General features: G+C 40.4%; 1 pseudogene; it reads left to right on the top strand.

Moving 5' to 3' along the window:
- The first annotated feature begins 2,520 nt into the window (after positions 1 to 2,520).
- LOC136227178 (uncharacterized) overlaps positions 2,521 to 22,654 on the top strand; it is a 108,024-nt pseudogene continuing 87,890 nt past the window's right edge.

The raw sequence follows: 22,654 nt of genomic DNA, 5'->3' as shown, positions 1-22,654 counted from the left end.
ATGAGCACCATTAGTTCTCAAAATATTGTTTTTGTGCCTCTATCAAAACGAAGGATACAATAAAAATAAAAAGGCATTCTCAAGCTCCACCCGAGCAATTTTGAAGTATATCTTGCAAAATTCGCCAAGGCCAAAATAAGCAATGATGCGGTGCAATCACAAAACGGTATTTTTGAACTCGAGTTTCTTTAAAATAACCACTAAAGAAGCCAACCACATTACAACCCCCCTCCGGGTTCATTTTTAATATTGCCTAACCATATTTTAGGAGGAAAAACCCGGATAAAAATGCAAATTCAACATGATCTCGAGTAAGTGTAAAAAAGAGTGCTAAAACACCGACCCACCTAAAATTGAGCATAAGAGCGAAATCCCTTGGTGAGGTACTATCGGGTTCTCAAAAGATAATCAACCCCCGTTAATATTTCCTACTAAATCTTGATCATGGAGGTTTCAAACAAGTTTTTGTACTCAATTGTTTGCGTAGGTACTTACCGAAACCTTTGCACAAAACCATAACTTTGAAATCACGCACTTGGCAAAACCAACCTTCGGTTTGTTTCTTAATTTTCTCAATCCTTTGTCTTTCGATTTCTTTTACTTGAGGACAAGTAAAACTTTAAAGTCCGAGGAGGTTTGATAGGGGTATTTTACCCCTATCTTTTAGCGTGATTTACGGGTTGATTTTTTGGATAAAATAAATAAGTTTAATTACAAAAATAAAGTGTTTTGATAAAATAAAGAAATAAAAATAAATCTTGTACTTTCAGTTAATTTTCCTCGTTTTTGATTAGTTTAGGAAATAAAAACGTCAAGCTAACTCGGCTCTCAAGTTTGGTATTTTAGGTACGAGAAAGGAGCAAAAATCCACTCCATACGCGGGGCGTGAAACATGGTGTCAGTAATGATTGCCTTATCCGCAGAAGCCATGTGGAATTGACTCAGCATACGCAGGGCGTATGCCACTCTACGCGGGGCGTATGACACATGTCGGCAATAATTGGCCTAATCCTGAAAGTCAGACTGCATTGTCTCCCAGAGTCAACCCTCCATACGCGGGGCGTATCACCATATACGCGGGGCGTAAAAGGCAGTTCTTCAACATAAAAAGATCAGAGACTCTTTTACGCGGGGCGTACTTCAGCTACGCACGGCGTAAAAGCACCAATTCAAGCAATAAAACTTCAGAGACTCAAACACGTCGGGCGTACAATCCTTTACGCAGGGCGTGCTTGAGACAACAAGACAACGAATTGGTCCACATGCAGGAGATTTCTGACGGAATGGGCATTTACGCGGGGCGTAGACCAATTTACGCGGGGCGTATCATGGGATTTCTGCACCAAATAATGTTGCTCTATACTTGTGCTTTGTGAAATTACAAACTTGCCCTTGCTTGATGTCTATAAATAAGAAGCTCTTGAACTTCATTTGACACCAAGAAATAATTTACACACTAGAGAGCAAACTATACTTGTTTTGTTGTTTGTTGTAGTATAGATTCAGTTTTTTTTGTAGCTAAACTCTCCACCTCGAGAGCTTGTTCGGTTGTTCCGGCATTCCATCGAAGTTCCGCTCCACCATTCGTCACCAAGCTCGAGAGTTCCACTTCCACGACCTAGGAGACGGCTTTGAATCCGGTTAGCTAGTTTTAAGGGCGGATTCTCCCCTTTTACGTGCTAATTAGCTTGTACTCTTCCTATGTACTAGGCTTGGTTGTATCCCATTTATATACATTTCATATTTATAATTTCATGATTTATAATCTCTATTTCCCTTTACGTGTTAGTATTTGCTACTTGTTTTGATATTGATAATTGACTATTGTGTAGGAGAACACGATTTCCGACGCCATTCGGGTTATCTTTAGGGAGTTATATAGGTGTTGCCCTACCGGAAGTGACAAACCGGAAACCGTAGGAGTTGACAAGCCACGGAACTTACGGGCCCTAGTTTCTAATTCCCCCGCATTAGACACACCTTGACTAGGAATTACGTAGTCTAAGTGCTTCACGGGTCGGTCCTACTATACTTAGTCGTCTTTGCAAGAGTAAATTATTATCCGTATACATTTAGAGTCATTAATTATCGTGGTTATAACTTATCAATATTCATCCCACTTCATAGAGTTTTAGCTACACAAATCTGAGTCGCCAATAGTTAGGATAGTGTGTAGTTGTATCTTGCTTCACCCCAAAGTAATTGCCGCTTAAATAACATACGAAACCGAGTCGTCTAATACTTGTAATTATAAATCCCGTGGATTCGATACCCGGTCTTAACCGGATTATTACTTGATACGACGGGGTACACTTGCCCCTAAGTAGCCGTAGCATCTAGTAGAGTTAAGAACATTTAAAAGATCACATCCATAGATAATAGCACATTCACCGCAATACACATTTAATCGTCGTAAGAAAACTCTACCTAGGCGCGCACGCTATCAACAGACGCATATCGTTCGGGTTATGCAGTGCACCTGCAACATTTCAAAGGTGCATGATGTCAATCTTTCACGATATGGTGGAACGAACTGTGGAGATCTTCATGGATGACTTCTCCTTGTATGGAAATTCATTTGGAAATTGTTTGAATAACTTGGAGGCTGTTTTGGTTCGATGTAGAGAGACAAACCTGGTCCTAAATTGGGAAAAGTGCCATTTGATTGTCATGGGAGGAATTGTACTCGGACATCAGATCTCGGAAAAGGGAATGGAGGTTGACAAAGCAAAGGTGGAAGTGATAGGGAAACTAGCTGTTCCAAATCGTGTCAAAGATGTGAGAAGTTTCCTCGGGCACGCGGGATTCTACCGGCGATTCATAAAGGACTTCTCAAATATCGTGTTACCACTATCAGCTATGTTACATAAAGATGTGGATTTCACGTTCGGAAGGGACTGTGTAAAGGCATTTGAGATTTTGAAAGGCAAACTGATCAACTCACCCATTCTAGCCGCACCAAATTGGGAATTTCCATTCCAAATGATGTGCGACGCTAGTGACACATGTGTGGGGGCTGTTCTTGGCCAGCGAATAGAGAAGAAGTTCCGGCCAATCTACTATGCATGTAAAACATTGAACGAGTCACAACAGAATTATACCACAACAGAAAAGGAGCTTCTTTGGGTGGTATACGCTTTTGAAAAATTAAGACCATACTTGGTTTTGTCAAAAGTAGTGGTCTACACTGACCATGCTGCCCTGCGCTACCTGTTTGCAAAGAAAGATGCTAAGCCGAGGCTGATTCGATGGTTGTTGTTGCTTCAAGAGTTTGATCTCGAAATCAAAGACAAGAAAGGAACAGAGAACGTAGTTGCAGACCATTTGTCAAGGATTTCCCCTGAAGTCAGTCAAGAACAACTAGAAATCTTGGAAAATTTCCCTGATGAACGGTTGTATTCTCTGAACCTTACTCCTTGGTTTGCTGATATTGCTAACTATCTTGCTAGTTCAATTAAACCTCACAACTTATCCACTAACTAGAAAAGGAAGTTCTATGCAGAGATCAAATATTATTTTTGGGAAGAACCATATCTTTTCAGGTTGTGTGCAGGTCAGATCATAAGGAGGCACTAGTGGAAAAAAGGCCATTTGCATCAGCCGTTTAGGGCCATTTGCATCAGTCCTTTAAAAGGGCCGATGCAAATGCTGTCTCATTTGCATCGGTCCTTTTAAAGGGCCGATGCAAATGATGCTTTTTCATTTAAAAAAAATTAATTTGGATTGAATGGAGCTCTATAATATGTCAAATAGCTTTGATTCATATATATTACATGGAGAATTTTCATATGCATATGTTGTCAGCATAATTTAATAAATCTAGAAAAGAGTTGAAGCCAGCAAAATACTCCGAGCTATCAACTTATGATTACAGAGTTCCATTATGAAAACTTACCAGCATCATGGATTGGAGACTCTAGAACAATCCCACTTTGGATCATATTAGTTAGCCTGAGACTCATTTCAGAATTGTTCTTGCACTAATCGATCAGCAAAGGAGGTGCCTTTAGGTGCGTCACCCAAGAGGAAGGACAGGCTGTTCTGAGCCATTGCCATGACAAAGAAGCTGGTGGTCATCATGGTGCAAGTAGAACAGCCACGAAGGTGCTGCAGTCAGGTTTCTTTTGGCCAACTCTATTCAAGGATGCCCACATGTTCGTAAGTACATGTAATGAGTGTCAAAGATCAGGTAATATCTGGGCCAGGAATGTTATGCCCTTAAACAATATTGTTGTATCTGAAATATTTGACATATGGGGTATAGACTTCATGGGGCCCTTCCCTTCGTCTTTTGGTAACAAGTATATATTGGTTGCGGTTGATTATGTAAGCAAATGGGTCGAAGCAATAGCTAGTCCCACTAATGATGCCCGTGTGGTTGTAAAATTCCTAAAAAGGTTGTTCGCCCGCTTTGGTGTCCCACGAGCTATCATTAGTGATCAAGGCACCCATTTCTGTAATGCTCAATTCGAAAGGCTAATGGGCAAGCTTGGAGTCACTCATAGAATTGCCACACCATCCCACCCACAAACTAGTGGGCAGGTGGAGATCTCAAATCGTGAGATCAAAAGAATCCTTGAGAAAACTGTGGGCAATTCTAGGAAAGACTAGGCAAACAAGCTTGATGACGCATTATGGGCTTATAGAAATGCTTACAAAACACCAATAGGAATGTCACCATTCAGACTTTTATATGGAAAATCATGCCATCTCCCGGTTGAAATGGAGCACAAGGCATTTTGGGCACTAACTTTTCTAAATTTTGAGGAACAGGATGTTGGTCAACAGAGAAAGATGCAGTTGAGTGAAATGGAGGAGTTTAGGCTGTGCTCTTACGAAAATGCGATGAACTATAAGGATAAAAATAAGAGATGTCACAACAAGAAAATCCAGGGAAAGGTGTTTCATGAAGGACAGAGAGTACTCTTGTACAACTCAAGGCTTAGATTATTTCATGAAAGTTGAAGTCAAGATGGTATGGACCTTATATTGTGAACAAGGTGTTCTACCATGGAGCGGTTGAAATAGTTCAGAACGGTCATGAACCTTTCAAAGTAAATGGACAAAGGTTAAAACCGTATCTCGAGAATGAATTCCATGGGGGCAATTAACACTGTCCATTTCCAGGATCCTCCAAGTTTGTAGACTCAGAAACATGGTGTTCGCTGCAAACACCAATTGCAGCAAGCAAACGGGGGTAACCCTAGAACCTTGTTACTTGTTTGGAATTTTTTTTTGTAGATTATAATTTATGTTAACAATCTTTGAGTTACTTAATTTTGTGGTGAAATTAGGGTCCGAAAAACGGTAATTATTCCCTTGAGCCATGAGCAAAATTATAAACTTTCTACCCTTCTTTTAGGGATAAGTTTTAATTTTTACTTATTGGAAAAGTAGAGCAAGAAGTGCAAACGGGAGGGGAATATTTTGGCCAAAAGTTTTAAATTACAAAATTTTGAGGATAAGAGGCCCGTCACATCCCACCTTTTAGGGCTACTTTTTGTACTTAACCTGCACACCTCTCTCGGTAAATTCAAAGTAGGTAAAGTGTAGTTAATTTCAAAAAAGTAACTGTTTGCACCCCTCTCTAAGACGTCTCTTCAAGCTTCCACGGCTGTTGCCACACCAACCCCTTACAGGTGGTGGTAAGAGAAGCATCGTAATTATAACGATTCTAGCAACGGGTCGTTTCAAACCTTTTCTACTTAAAGGACAAAGGGTGGAATGCGGACCCTAGTAAACCTTTTCTCATTTCTCTCTCTCACACCGTTCCCTATATTCTCTTGATAACCATTTTTGGTGCAGCTATTTAATCTCATTCACAAGATGAGGACTCGCGGCTCTGGAAAGCAAGTAAAAATAGAAGGGGCGAAGAAGGACAAATCGAAAGGCAAAATGGTTGACACGAGTGCAGTGGCGTTCATACCAGATGAAAAATTAGTGAAGAAATTATCACAGTTCAAAGACACAAGCGTTCAACAGTACTACGAGGATTTGGCCCAGCTTGAGTTCGAGCCAGTAAGGACGATCTACTGCGATACATTGAAGAAACTTAAACTTTCGGGTCGTGTTAAGGAGCGCATGGAAGCAGGCCGCTTTGGCTGTTTCTTTGAGATGAAGGAGCCCACATATAGGGAACTCACGCTGGAGTTTCTGGCTACATTCAAACATGACCTTGAGATTACTGACCCTGAAGAAGAAGGGAAATTTAGTTCCCGGCTCATGACCCACACCCAGCGGCCGTCTTTGAACACCTTTAACCACCTGCTCAGTGCCACTGATGATGATGACTTGGAATCGGAAGGTTACAAGGGTGCTTTCACCGAAACCCCAGTTGACTTCGACCCAATGATTTTCTGGCATTCTATCTCAGGCCAGCCAAGTTATGATGGAAGTGCCTCTAAGGCGTCTAACATCGAGGACTACGCCCTCCGTTATCTGCACAAACTGGTGTCCGGAACCATCTTTGCGCGAGAAAACCAAGCAACCATCCCTAACGCGGATCTTACTACTCTGTGGAGCCTGATGACTAGGCGCAGGATGAATTTAGGGTTCTGGTTTGGGGAATATGTTAGTGCTTTTGGGCGGAAGAACTCCTCCCTCATATGTTGTGGCAGAATCGTGACGTGCATTGCAGAGGCAATATGGGTCTTCAAACCAGAAGACCGAAACAGGCTGACAGTGGTAAACCACCCAGATCAAATTGATTTGAGAAGCCTACAAAGCATGTTGTTCGAGAAGATGGTTAGCGGAAAGTGGGTGTGGATGTCGGATTTCGTCGAGTCGAAGAGGGTTGAGAGCAAGAAAAGGAAAAATGAGCCGGCAGTGTCAGTTTCATCGAAATCTGAGAAGGTGGAACAGGCCAGAGATCTTGGCTTCTACTGAAAGTGCTCCAAGCTCTCCAATAAAGATATCCTCTCCTAGTTGAACGCCCTGTTCGCCCAAACCAAAGCCAACAGAGACCAGATACAGGCTCTGGAATATAAAAATGCTCAGCTACAGGGCGAGGTTGATGTTCTGAAGCACATCTGTGTGGAGGAAGATCAAGGGCGGGAGAGTCCCTCTGGTGCCTCGATTAAAAGTCCTGTAAGAGCAAAACCTGAGATAACAACCAATGCCGCAGCCTCCTCGAAAGGGGGATGGCAATGTTCCTGAAAAGGATCGAGAGGTTGATTCCTCTCTTTCCCCGCTTGTCTAAACATTCCATTTGTCACTGTCCAAAGCATCTGGTAACACTTATAACCCTTCTTTTTACCTGTTTAACTCCCATTTGATCATGTTATGAAATTTCCTGTGCCTGCTGATGCTAACACTAGGGACAATGTTATATTTTAATTTGAGGGTGGGGAATTACATTGAAAATTACAATATCTATATGCATAACATGATAAAGTATCAATGTGGTATGTTCTGAATGACATTACCCCTGTGACCACTTGGCATGAAAAATTAATATTGTTGTCTGTCCTCAGTAGATAGTTTTGTGTTGTGCCAGTTGTTTCACCCTGTGAACAACTCGTTTGTTTGTTATTGTGACATTGCAGATATCTTAAGCAATAAAAATCTGTGCATGCATGTTTGAAATGTGTGGTGATAGCCTTGTGGTAATTTTTGTTCCTTAGCGTTGAAGTTCCAATTTTTTTTTTTTTTGCTTTAAATCAAAGTTCACTTGAAGGACCTTTAGCCCTGATGCCTAAAAGCCCCAAACTGTGAGTACTTGAGCCTACATTAGCATATAAATGCTTTGATTCTTTGAGAGCGGGCTAGTGCTTATGATCTTTAGGGAGAATTTGCTTTGGTAGCCCTATCGAAATGGTAAGATTTTGGAAAAACATTGAATGATAAAGGCACTTAGGCACCCAACTAAATCCATCAAAGACATAACCCGTGCATTGCACCCACATTGTAGGATGAACCACTTGAGCTTGGCTATTTCTTTCATTAACTTCGCCAATAAACAACCACATTTCCGTTACTTTGATCCCAAAGCACCAGGAATTTGTCTCATGTAAGCTGTGTTGATTAAAGTTATAGGTATTTCTGAGGGAACTTGTGGACTGATGCGCCTCACGGCGTTCGTACCGCGAGACTCACTAAGGGATAAGTGTACCCCATCGTTATCAAGTAATAAAATTCTGGAAAGTCCAGGTATCGTCCACAGGATTTATTTCTGCAAGTATTGAGTTACTTGGTTTCAGGTGTTATCTAGGCTTAGGGGGTTTTGATTTGGTTTTTCTAAGTTAATCTACTCCTAGGTTGGATTATACTATTCCTAGCTAAGTTATCTGATTCTAACTAAGTTATTCTACGCCTAATTAAGTTATTCTACCCCTAATTAAGTTAAACTACTCCTAAGTGATCTTTTACCAATGCAATTATCCGAAGGAACATGAAGGGATACGATGATAATGAAAATAGATTGTTTAAGCAATTGAATTAAAACCTAAGTCACTTGTGTCCGAGGCGATTAACCCGACCTATCCTCCTAAAGTCCCTAGTTCGTGATTCCCTTGTAAGGCCGAAACTAGCTCTAAGGCTCAGCAATTTGGGCTTAATCTTCTATAGGGTCGTCAATCCTATAGGCACTGACTAGGTCAGATTCAGCTCGCAATATGTGCCAACTTGATTTTGGGATTATCGAATGAGTTAAACCAATCAGACAAAGCGTAAGACAAAGATTAAATCATTAAAACAATTGAATGAACAAGAACTATAATATATATCAAAGATGAAAGTATTGTCACGAAGTTACAATGAGCCGAGGATTCATAACATGTATCAGAGGCTAGACAGAATATAAAAGAAGAAAAATCCCTTTCAGGGAACCTGTCTACCAATGCAGGCGTCTTCCTAGGACTTAAGGATGGAGCTTGAGCAATCCTCGGTGAACGGAGCTTCGGAGGTGTCTTCAATGGAGGTTTGAAGGATATGGAGGAGGTGGAGAGGATTTCTCAAGATGAAAAGCTAAGAAAATTACAAAGATAAAAGATGCCTAATTGCATTGGAAAAATCCTATTTATAAGCGTGGCTCGGGCCCTTTTCTTGACCTATTTCGTGTCCTTATGCAGGTAGGAAGTCGTGGGGTCCATCGTGGCGTCGTGGGGACGGAATTGGTCTTTTTGACCAATTCCCGCAGGTCTGCTCGCCGAGCAGGCGCTGCTCGTCGCGAGCAGGCATTGCCTGCTCGGCGAGCAGCCCTCTGCTAGCCTGCTCGGCGAGCAGGCATTGCCTGCTCGGTGAGCTGTCTTGCCCGATACGCCTCCGCGTGTTTGCCAAACGGCAATCAACGTGTTCTTCGCCCGAATTTATCTCTGCGCATGCACAAAACTCCAGATAACATTAGTCCAAAGGCTAAATTGACCCGCCAATCGCTTATTTGAGCAAACGCTTCGTTTGGTGCGACTTTTGACGGATCAATTAGCTTCAAAAGATAACGGAATTATTATATGCATGCCAATTTGGCCGTATTTGCCTAAATTGATCACAAAATGAGCCTAAACAGCGAAAAGTAAATAAAACATTTCCAATTTCTAACTAACTCACACAAAAGCATTTAAATGCGAGAATTTCTCGCTTATTAACTAAATAACACTAAAACTCGTCCTAAAACCGTACCCAAAGATAGGGGTTTTTGACCCCTATCAGGGACCAATGAGCAAATTCACCCCCTACGGATATATTCACTGAGCTGAGGAGAGAAGTGGCATTCCCTTCCTTATGGCTAAAAAAGGCCATTCGAGTGAGTGAAACATCCCTTCCTTGGTAAGGCATTTAGGGTGAACAGGTTGTTCAAATGAACGTTGAGGTAATATCTGAAAGCTTTGAGGAATTTCTTGAGTTAGGGATGCACGTTTTTAAATCGGGCATAACCACATTTTTTTATCATAGCTTGTATATATATATATATATATATATATTCTTCTGAGTGTCATTTTCTGTTCCATCTATAGTCTGTTGTAATCTCTTTTCCCTATTCTATCTGTATATTCGTCAAATCTTTCTTCATTATCCTTTCATTCCTAAATTCTTCCAGTAAATTGTTATGTTTTCTATTTCTGTTTACTTGAGGACAAGTAAAGATTTAATTTGGGGGTATTTGTTAGGCATGAAAATTACTACAATAAAACATACTATTTGTGATAAATTAGGGGTGTTATAGGCGTAAGATTGCTTAAAAGAAGGACTAATGAGTGTTTTATGCAGATTTGAAAAGATAAAGTCAAAAAGGCTGTTATGCAGCCTGTTTTGCAACAACCAAGAGGAGAAGTGCACCCTTTGATCCAGCGGATAACGCTGTGTACCTGATGACGGACAGCGACTTTACAAGCGGGCAGGAGCGGGCAGAAATGGGCGGCAGAATGCAACATGATGACAAGACAAATCGACCCTTGAGTGTTCAAGGGTCAAAACATTTTAACCACTTTTAGCAATCCCCAATATTTTGAACAATCTTTCTGTTTTTGTAATATTTTAGTTTATTTTGTGTACTTGTGATCTTTTTCCCTCCTATTTATATCGGTAGTGGAGGGAAAGTAAGATATACACTTTTGGGGAAGAAGATAGAGAATTTTGGAAGCATTTTTAGAGAGAAAAGCTCTCTAAGAAACATTATGACTCCTTCCATGGAGTTCTCTATATACAAATCAGGATGTTCACTCCTTAGCATGAGTGAGTAGTCGTTTTGAACTGATTCGGCCAGCAAGGGCTGGTTATGTAAGTCTTCTATTTTCTTTTTTATGAATGAATGATGATATATGTTGTTGCGTTTGATAAAGCTTTTATTCCATTGCTATATGCATGTATCTTAGTGTTAGATGAATGATAGGGAACTTCTTTCATCTTCATGGAACTTTTTATCAAACGTTCAATGCCCGAATCAGGAATGTTAGGGGATTGTATCAAGGTTTTTCTAAACTGAAATGTTGTTTTGTTCGTAATGCAAGAAAGAACCAACTTTAAGGACGCTTAGGGTTGTAGTACATCTTAGAATCTTAAGAACACACGGAAGTTGACTTAAGTGAGCTTTAAAGTAGAGACTTTGACTTCACTTTACGTCATTCATGAATAAATAGGATGTTTAGAGGCTGAACGTAACCTGTACCGCTACGGCTTAACCTATTCTCCCTTTTTATCATAACAAACACATTTTCTTAAAACTGAATCTTTATCATCAGTAGTTCTATTTCAAATTATCAAATCATTTCTCAACTAAAGAAAATCATACACCACAAACACCCTGTTCTGCAAGGTTTTTCTAGTAAAATTTGGTCATCAATCGCCGTGGAGACGATACTCTACTTATCATTTTATTACTTGTATCTAGTGCACTTGCTAGATAAGAAAATTATCCAAATGAGCAATAAGACAGTGTTGAGCAAAAGGAGAAAGCCCAACCCTATCAGCAACCGTTGGAGTAATCCACTCAGATATCCAAAATTGGAGCCGAGGTTCCTCCTCGATCCGCCACATACAATGCTGCCTGAGAATATCATAGACCGCATGAACCGATCCCCAAATGGAAGAATTAAGCACACGACCACGAGGTAACCCGAAAGCCACAAGGAACCACGCGAACCTAACAAAGATAACCAAGCATCATCAGATGAGAGCAGACCCTAAGCCAGTTTACCCAAGACAGCAAAGTTAAATCTCCTGAGCTGTTTAACACCTAATCCCCCCATCACTGACCGACTTAATGCAAATGTGCCATGGAACTGTTACCAATTTCCGCTCAAATATATCCCCACTCCAAATAAAATTTCGAATGTGCTTGGTTAGACGTTTAAGAAGACTCGAAGGCCATTTATAAACAGTAAAAGAATGAGTCAGGGAGCTAGTGATTACAGCGTTGACAAGAGTAAGCCGACCTGCCATGGAAAGCGACTTCCCATTCCAACGGGAAAACTTATAAGAGATCTTATCCGTAATTGTCGACAAGTGAGAGAATGTAGGAGCACCACGGAAGAGAGGGACACCAAGATAATGGAACGACAGTGATCCAATCCTTATTCCACTAATCCCAATCAGACGAGCCCTCCGCCTAGCCGTAATAACACAACCAAATAAGGATTCTGACTTCTGCCAATTAACATGCTGACCAGAGAGACAGCTATAATGTATAAAAGTCGCATGCAGGATCCAGACATTAGAATAAGAAGCTCTATAGAATACAATGACATCATCAGCATAGAGCAGGTGAGTAGGGAACTAAGAAGAACGGGAATAAGTCATAGGATTATAACTTCCCGTCGACACCAAAGATGAAAGCTGCCTACTAAGGTAATCCTCATAAATCCCAAATAAAATGGGGGACAAAGGGTCCCCCTGATGAACTCCCCTAGAACATGAGAAATAGCATTGGGGACCCACTGAGGTCATACTAGAAATCCAAGCAGAAGAAAGAATATTAAGGATACAATCACGGAACTGAAGGGAGAAGCCAAAAGCCTGAAAAACCTCAACTAAGAAGTTCTAATCAAGCATGTCAAAAGCCTTTCGAATGTCAATTTTCATACCCATATTACCACCAAACACTACGCCAAAACCCTCTTCAGATGACGGTTAAAAACCGTCGTCCCGCACGATATAAATCTGTCACAGGGCTCGCTGTCGTCCGTTAAGGCATCAGACGGTGGTCACATTCTGTCATCCGTAATAGCCTCACATGACAGCGACCAAATAGTGACCTGTCATCTGACCACTAATTATATGACGGTTTATCTAATAACAACTGTCACCGAATATATGTTCTCATGACACCATTTTTTAAATAATCTGTCAAAATATTAAGTTAAAATGGAGGTGTTATGTTAATGTTATGACAGTTTTTGTTTTCTCGACTGTCATCATAACCTAATTCACATGATATAATTTGTATTAAATTTTGTCGTTGGAACGTAATTAGTATGGCAGTTTGTTATCAGTTTTGTATCGTTAGATAGAAAGTAAGATGACATTTTCTTATAAGAATTTTGTCACTGTTTTTGTTTTGGTTTTTACCTCTTCCATGAACCTGTATATATAACCAAAGTAGATTGCAAATAATGTGCAAATAACCTTTATATATAACAATAAACTTGTACATATGTGAAGATCACAATCCTAACCAAAGGTTTCTCATTACAAAACTAACATTTAACTATATAAGAAGCCTAAACACCTAAACCTTGAATGTCCTGACTTATTATGCCAATTCTTTGCATGTTTCCTTCCATCCCTTTGCTCCATGCAACATAAAATACATAAGTTAATTGAGTGATGAACTTAATGCCAAGTGCCTCTATTGTGCCACACACTTTAATAACGTAATTAGAGCCATTATATGTAATTCATATTTGTTGGTCCCTTATAACGTAACAAGTTAGTTCCAAGGGGGGGATATGAAATATTTAAAATTTTGGTACGTTAAGGCTGACTTCTTTTACAATGAAAAGGATTACACAGCACGCTGAGTGAATTTAAGACACTAGCTTAGTCAACTTGTGACTAAGTCAGCTTCTTTCCTTGAGTCAGGAGATAGCACTTGAGTCTATTCCTAAACTCAGATACTCAATGCACACAACTCAGCGTGACCTCTTTACTTAGTCAGTTTTCGAGCAAGCAAAATATATCAAAGGAGTTTAAAGGTTAGAAGGATATTACTCAGCAGATTTATCCAGGTTCGGCCTCTATGCCTACGTCCTATCCCCGGAACACGTTCCGAGCTTTCGAATTCTCTACTGAGCTCTTTAAAGGTAGAGCACCAAACCTTTTACAACTAGAAGCTGAGTATAACAAGAGTACCTTCCTCTATACCTCTACTCACTCCTATTCTACCGCTGAGTACTATAACCGAGTACTCAACCTCTCCTTTTTATTCTTCTAGAAATGATAATGAGATTGTCCTAAACAACAATTGCTAAGACACTTTAGATGATTGGAAATCACTCTAGACTTTTACACAAAATATGGAAATTGGTGTAAGGTATTTGCTTTGCTTTTCACACAGAATATTCGAGTATGAAATTGGTCAGCGTTTTGACAACTTGAAGTTCTGTATTGATTGAAGCATATCGATGGCCTTTATATAGTGACACTTGAGGCACCTGGTCATTTCGAATTTCGAAATAATCGTTGGAGGGAAACGGCTTCCTGTCGTTGTCACTCTGGGCGTGCTCAGCGTTGTTGGCCAATAGAATCCTTGCATCTTCTGTCTTCGTCAATCTTTGGCAGAATGTTTCGACATTTAAGGAAAAGTCCACGAGACAGCTTTCTGCGCCTTCTGATCTTTTCCCAAAGTAGAAATACTTTGTCTAGAAGTTGAACATTCTCTGCCGCTGTCCAGACTGCTTTGTCGTCCAACTCAGCAGCTTCGTCTTGAAGCTTTTGCCACGAAGGCTTCTCGATCCTTCTCTTGCTGAGTCATCGTTTTGGTTGATACGGCTTCGTTTTGAACTTCTAAGCCGAATGGTGTTGATGTGTTGACTTGGGATTGACTTCCACTTTATGGGCCTTTGGGCTTTTTAATCTTAATGTCTTATACACAATTAAACTCAACATTGAACAAAAACATTAGTGTAAATAAATCAAAGCATTATAAATTTAATGTGTTAGAATATTTTTTATCATAACTTAAATAATTTTGTCAAATCAAAATCATGTGGAAAGGTGTTTCAACAATATTGACATAAACTGAGGGTAAAAGAAACGGCTCACTAGAGATGCATGAAATTCTGATAGCACATAATCCACAGTTTATTGAAAATAGTCCAATTCGTTCTCAATGCCTAAATTGATACTCTTTTTTAAACGTGAAGCCTATATCGGTGTTATTTTGTACGTGGAGCCTAAATTGATACTTCCCCAAAAACCATAAACCTATTTTGGTACAAATTGGGAAAAGCATGCAGTAATTGCAAGGTAAACTCAGCTGAGTAAAGCATAGAATTCTGAAACTACACTAACTGACAAGGCAATATTAGCTCGATCTAATTTTTTCTTAGACTACAAATGTACCTTTCAGATTCATTGATCGACCAAATATTAACATAATGACGTATCATGTATGGTATTAATTGTATAATGCAAAACTATCATCATAATAGACTTGAATCAGATCATCTGCAAACAAAAGAGAATAAGCACTACTTCATACTATGATCAACTGTATGGTGTATGGAAAATATTACAGTATTTAGGAGTTGCAAAAGGTACTATAGGGATAAAATGGAAACTAAAGGAAATAGTAGTAGTGCAAGATAATTTAAGCAAAAAAGCAAAAGTAGGAATTGGAATAATGCTTGAGATTCGAGAACCTTGAGGCATGATTCTAAATTCTAGAAGGTAAAGGATAGTTATAATTACCGCAACGTTTTGGAATTCTCTAATATCCAGCTTTGTCCTATACCACAACCCCAATTAAGATTTCACAAATACATCATTGTTTAGTCAACTACATTTCACAAATAAACATGACTCAACATATAAGAAATAAACTAACAGGTCAGGTTCAAAAATTCTGTACTTTAAAGAAACAGAACATTCCCAGAAAAATGAAATCAACTTGAATTGCAGTGGTTGTTTGATGCATTAACTCTTGAAAGCTACCTTTGCTTCATTAACTCTTGAATTTCAGAACATTCCCATAGAACATATTCTTGTTTTATGATGCCAAAGATATATAAAGGAACCCAACAGGTTCATATAGTGAACAATTTGACAATAAAGCTTGATCAGTCAACCTATTACCAAAATTTCATTTACATAAGGCCTGTTTGGTTGACCAATTTGCGGGTACAAGTTAGTTGAATTTCTTCCGAAATAGCTACAAGAAGATGTTTCTTAATACTAACCAAACACTTTTATTCTGCGGTTTTGACTCAAAAAGTAAAAAGGAGCTACAAAAAGAAGAACCGAACAGACATATAGATCAATCATACAAACCCAAAACAACTGAATCAAGCTCTCACAGTTCAATTTTCACACCATCAAACAACACGAAACTAACCGAAATATTGAGATTAGAGAATTAAATACCAACAGCTGAATGCTAATAACACGATAGAGAATCTAATTGTTGGTCCCTTGTTTAGTTGCAAGTATAGTTCCAAGGGGGGGGGGGGTTAGGAACTATTTAAACTTTTTTGCAATTTAGGCAGACTTCTTTTTCTAAAAAAAAGTTTGAACAGCGGCGCTAAGTAAAAAGTAAGGTACTGGCTTAATCAACAGGTGACTATGTCAGTTTCTTAGCTTGAGTCAGGCGATAGCACTTAGAGTCTATTCCTGAGCTCAGACGTTCAACGCGCACAACTCAACTTGACCTCTTTACTTGGTCAGTTTTGATTATTTAAAGCAAGCAATATAAATAAGGAGTTAAGGTAAGAAATACTTCACTCAGCAGATTTATCCAGGTTCGGCTTCTTCTAAGCCTACGTCCTGTCCCCGGAACACGTTCCGAGATTTCAAATACTCTACTGAGCTCTTTAAAGGTAGAGCCTCAAACCTTTTACAATATCAGCAATTGAGTATGACAAGAGTACCTTCCTCTATACTTCTACTCAATCCTAATCACTCCGCTGAGTACTTAAAACCGAGTACTCAGCCTCTCCTTTCTATCTCTAGAAATGATAAGTGTTTTGTCCTAATACAAAGATGTGCTAAGACACTTTAGACGATTTACAATCACTCTAGACTTTTACACAGATATGAGAAATGTAGTGTAAGAATTTTGCTTTGCTTCTTGCTTGCAGAACTTGTAGAGATTTGGTCAGCGTAATGGCTTGATCAAGTTCTGTATCTTGTGAAGCTTGTGATGGCACTATTTATAGAGATGTCTGGGTCATCGGTCATTTCAAAATTCGAAATAACCATTGGAGGGAAACGGCTATGTGTCGTTGTCATCCTGACTTGTACAGAGCTCTCGGCCAATCACAATCGTGTATCTTCTGTCCTCGGTCAGCTCAGCAGATGGTCTCTCCTTTTATGGTAAAGTCAACTGGACAGCATACTGTGTCGTCTGAACTTTGCCAAAAGCGGAAACACTTTGTTTGGAAGTTTTCCTTTGCCAGCTGCTGTCTTGTACGCTTTGTCGAGACTACTCAGCAGCTTCATTGTGAAGTTGTTCCTGAAGGTCTTCTAGATCCTTCCGTTTGCTGAGTTACGTTTTGTTCAAAACGGTAACGTCTTGACATACGCGGGCCGAGTGTACTGAGTTGTTTGACTTGGGCCTTGGCTTCCGTATTGGGCCTAGGCCTTCCAATCCTTATGACTTATAACATTTATACTCAACATTGAACAAACACATTAGTAGAATAAATCAAAACATTTAAACTTAGTGTGTTTAGAATATGTATTTTAATTTATACTTAAACAATTTTGTCAAATCAAAATTATGTGGAAATGTGTTTCAACAAACTCCCCCATTTTGATGTTGGCAAAACTATTCAGCAAGGAACTCAGTATGAGCTCCCCCATGATAGTTGACCTAGTATAATTTAGCAAACTCCCCTGTAAGGGTTGAGCTACTGACTTAGTTTTACTTAAGACATTTAAGGATTTAAATGAGTAAGTCTAAGGTCAGTTTTCAGATATAGGTCAGCTATATCACATATTCTATTTACTCAGTGTTAGGCGGAAGTTTTAGACATATAGAGCGCGCTGAGTAATTTGTTGTTCAATGAGTTCTTATCAGAATATTTCATAAGTGTATAGGTTCATGTCAAACATGTTATCAGCATATCATTTAGTCAATAAATATTATAAGTGTTAAACAAAGCTGATATAAATGAAGATACATAATAACTCAGTACTTATTAGCATATATCATAACTCAGTATTTGAATAAGAAAAGTAAGTATGATATATAAGTTGAAAGAAGTCAGCAGTTACACAGCAAAAGAAATAAACATAGCACATAGATTACAAATGTTAAGACCTAGCCTATCTATTTCTTTTTCTTGCCCTGTGACTAACTTCGATCGTACTGACATTGCTGAGTCATAATGATGACGCTGGATATTATTATGACGGATGTGGTTGAAAGATTGCTGTGCAAGAGACAGCAACTCATTCTGCTTCAAAGCGTCAGTATCCATCTCTTGCTTGTTGAGGTTAAGTAGCCTGATGGCCTCACCGATTTGCTCGACTGAGCACTGACTATAGGACACCATTTGCTCATTTGTCTTAAGTTGCTCAGTATGAAGCTGAGCAAAAAGCATCTTGAGTTCTGAGGAGGTGGCGTAGTCAGTGTTCACAACAGACAACTTCTGAACTTGTTGATGGAGTGAGTTCAGGTGTTGAATTGTTGACAGCTGTATCTCTGCCAACTTGGCAAGTGAATCCTGCTTAGCTTGCTGGGGTTGGAGTGACAAGACTACATTCAGCAGATCCTTGAGTCCCTTGACTTCGTTGAGAAGTAGAGTGACCTGGGAGAGCTGAGTTGTCTCAGGAATTGAAGATCCAGCAGCAGGCGAAGCGGAGTGTTGAAGATCGTGGATGAGTGCTTGAACTGAGTCAATGAGCTTTTTGCCGGACTCAGTGGCATCCCGATGTACATCAGTATGACCAGAAGAAGGTGGAGTGAAGGGAGTACTCTGGTCAGTGACTGGATGAGTTGGCTCAATCTGCACTTGAGTTGGAGGAATTATTGATTGATCAGCAGAGAGGTTGTTGATGGAAGACATAACCCGAACACTGTCTATGCTGACAGCAGAAAGATGTGGTTGAAGTGTTATGGTCAGCACCATGCTTGAGGAGACAGCATGAGCAGTGGTCGGTTCAACCTGACTAGTTGATGTGGTTGAAGTGTTATGGTTGGCATGTTCCTGTTGAGAAGAAACAGAGGCTTGTTTTTCCAACGGCGCGGAGGAAGTTGAAGTGGATTGCCGCTTGAAGAATGTCAGTTTGACAGTAGAAGGATCCTTTGTTGTCTTGGAGAGGACAAGTTCAGGAATAGATGGTGATTGCACAGGAGGTTCACTGACCATTTTCTCACTGGCCTTAACCAGCTTTCGCCTTCTACGCGGTGGAGTGGTATGATGAGCAGGTTCTTCTGAGTGAGTAGGAGAAGGTTCCTTGTGCTCAGTATGGGTCTGGTCAGCTTGCTCATCTTGCTCAACTTGCTCAACTCCAGCAGCTAACTCGGTGTCAGTTTGCACAGCTCCACACTCTAACCCAGTGTTAGCATTTTCAACCTCGATTTCACTGTCATACTCTTCAGACTCCTCAGCGTCATCCTGACCGCTAGCTTCAGCTTCTTCTTCAGCAGTGCTGTCTCCATCAAGTTCTTCCTCAACTTGGGAGATGAAGTGGTCATCTAACTGGACCTCAGTTTCCTCAGCATCAGTACCTTGGCATTGAGTGAAATGAGAATCACCGGGTACAATAAAATCAGTTGGTATGATGTCGAGAGGTGCCAGTGTTGAAGGCTTCTGCTTCTTCTGAGGTAGCTCAGCAGCTTCCTCAGTGCCAGGCTCATCTTGCCTGCTTCTTTTCTCAGCTAACTTTCTAGCTGACTTCTGCCTCTTTGCTGGAGACTCAATGTTTTGTGAAGGAGTCTCAGGAGATTTCCTCTTGCGGGAAGCAGGGGCCTTAGATCGTCGCCCTTTCTGAGGCACATCAGTGGATTCCTCAGCTTGGTCAGTTTGACCAGCAGCAGCAACTTTTCCCTTCTTCAAGGGTTGTCCAAATTTAAGTGCCCTTAGCGAGGCAGCTGTTATCTCAGATCCTCTGAAGGATTCTTCACCTTTGAGGTCAATCTTGTGGTCGATGAGGATCCTAGTGATAATTGACCCTAACCTTAGTGTACCTGTGCTGCGTAGGAACCCAGCAACCAAGAAAACCGGCATGTTGATGGCGGTGTACGTCAGCATGTGCCATATGAAGCACTGTTCAAAGTTGGTTGCTGATGTAGTGCAGTTGATCTTTGGGTAAATGAAATAGCTCAGCAGGTAGTGAGCCATCTTCTGGTGCTGTCCCATTGAAGATGCTGAGATCTCGCCTGAGTGACCCTCAGGTTTGCAGAAGGTATAGACGTAGTTGGTTTTGTCCTGATCTCCTGACTTCCTCAGCCTTACTCCCTCAGTTTTGAGCTGGAGGAGATTTCCTATGTACAGAGGGTTGATGAAGATGGTTTTCCCTTTTACTTCAGTGCTTAGGTAGTCGGCGGAGTCACTGGCAACCTTGAGGTTGTGGTAAAACTCCCTCACTAGGTCAGGATATGTCTCATCCCTGACCGAGAACAGCCCTGTCCATTCGTTTTTAGAAATCCATTCGGCAAATGGCTGTTCGTTCTGTACAAAGTGCTCCGAAACCCATCTGGAGGGTTCTACCTTCCATTCAGATATATTGTCGAAGACCTTGGAGTAGGTCCTGATCTTAACAGCTTTCTCTTTGCCAGAAGTTTGGCCAGTTTTACCCTTGCTCGGTGTAGAAGGGTTTTGTGAAGGTTCATCGGAGCTGGACTTTTGGTGGCCGGCACCGGAGACTTTGAAAGATAACTTAGTCATTCTTCGGAGATGGAGGAATTAGAGGAATTTGAAAGAAAAGAAGTTCTAAGTGATTTCTTTGCCTTAAGAATTGATTAAGCGTAAAGAGTAAAAGATGGGGAAATACCCATAATTTATAGACGAAATGAACGGTGTGGATCTTAATCGAATCCATGTGTCAGTTTTGCCTTGGGATCATGTATCGACAATGATCCTGGCATTTATGACACATTACGGCGAATACGTCATCCTAAGCTATACGCCTGCTTTGCATTTATGCTAACGGATTAATCACTCAGTATTTAGAATGTCAAGCGTTTGATATTCTGAGTGGTCAGTGCATTATTTAAGGATGATTTTAAGTTCAAGTTCTAAACTAATTTACTCAGTGTGCAAGTTTACTCAGTATTGTATATTCAGTCAGTTTCAATGAGATACTCAGCAAACAAAAAATCATTCAGCATGTAATTCACTCAACATTCATATTCATTTAGCACAAGAATTTACTGAAGAGGATTAAACATACCAATTGCTTCTCTCAGTATGCTGAACTGCTCACGGGCCAGTGGCTTCGTGAAGATATCAGCAAGCTGTTCATCCGTTGGGACAAAGGTCAGCTTGATCTCACCCTTGAGTACATGGTCTCTAATGAAGTGATGTCTGATGCTGACATGCTTCATTCTGCTGTGTTGAATTGGGTTCTTAGAAAGATCAATTGCGCTTTTGTTGTCACATTTGACTTCAATTGTTTTCGTTTGAACACCATAGTCTTCAAACTGTTGCTTGATCCATAGGACTTAAGCAACACAATGACCAGCAGCAATGTACTCAGCTTCAGTGGTGGACAGGGCTACTGACGCCTGCTTTTTACTGAACCAGGATACAAGACAGCTTCCTAAGAAGTGGCATCCTCCAGAGGTGCTTTTTCGTTCCAGCTTATCTCGTCCATAGTCAGCGTCAGTGTATCCGATGAGTGTAAAATCATGAGTATTTGGATACCACAAACCTGCTTTCACTGAGCTTTGCAACTATCTAAGGATCCTTTTTACAGCAATGTAATGAGATTCCTTAGGGTTAGATTGATATCTAGCACAGTAGCATACTGAAAACTGAATGTCCGGTCTACTGGCTGTCAAGTAAAGTAGAGAGCCTATCATACCTCGATATAACTTGCTGTCTACTGACTTACCATTCTCATCAGCACAGAGGACAGTGTCAGTGCCCATAGGAGTGGATATTGGCTTGCAATTTTCCAAGTCATATTTCTTTAAGATCTCCTTGGCATATTTGGCTTGACTGATGAAGATGCCATTCTTTCCTTGTTTAATTTGAAGACTGAGGAAGAAGTTGAGTTCTCCCATCATGGACATTTCAAACTCAGTCTGCATTTGTTTGCTAAACTCCTTGCACATTGATTCGTTAGTTGCACCAAATATTATATCATCAACATAAATTTGGGCCAGCAGGGTATCTTTACCCTTTTTCTTAATGAATAAGGTTGTATCAGCTTTGCCCCTGACGTAATTTCTAGTCAGCAGGAAACTGGTCAGCCTCTCATACCAAGCACGTGGTGCTTGCTTGAGGCCGTACAGAGCCTTTTTGAGTTTGTAAACATGGTTTGGGAACTTAGGGTCCTCAAAACATGGAGGTTGATTTACATAAACCTCCTCGTTTATAACTCCATTAAGAAATGCACTTTTGACATCCATTTGGAATAATTTAAAATTCATGTAAGATGCATATGCACATAATATTCTAATTGCCTCTAGCCTTGCCACTGGGGCAAAGGTCTCACCATAGTCTATACCTTCTTGCTGACTGTAGCCCTGAGCTACAAGCCTTGCTTTGTTCCTGACTACGTTTCCTTGTTCGTCCATCTTGTTCCTGAAGACCCATCTTGTTCCGATGGTCTTTTGACTCTTTGGATGAGGCACTAACTCCCATACATCATTTCTTCGAAATTGATCGAGCTCCTCTTGCATTGCGTTCATCGTACTCAGCTTCAGCGAAATTTTTCGATTCTTGTACTGAGACGAAAGCAACATTGCTGAGGTACTTCCTGAGTTGATTCCTCGTCATCAGGGTATTCCCAACAGAATCAAGGATTGCACTTTCGGAGTGCCCTCTTGGAATCCTTATTTCTTTGGGTAGATTTATGTCTTGTGCTGTTCCTATTTCAACAATCTCTGCAG

Source organism: Euphorbia lathyris, chromosome 4, assembly GCF_963576675.1.
Source record: "Euphorbia lathyris chromosome 4, ddEupLath1.1, whole genome shotgun sequence".
In the NCBI taxonomy this organism is placed as follows: domain Eukaryota; kingdom Viridiplantae; phylum Streptophyta; class Magnoliopsida; order Malpighiales; family Euphorbiaceae; genus Euphorbia; species Euphorbia lathyris.
This window is presented reverse-complemented; position numbering and strand designations above follow the sequence as displayed.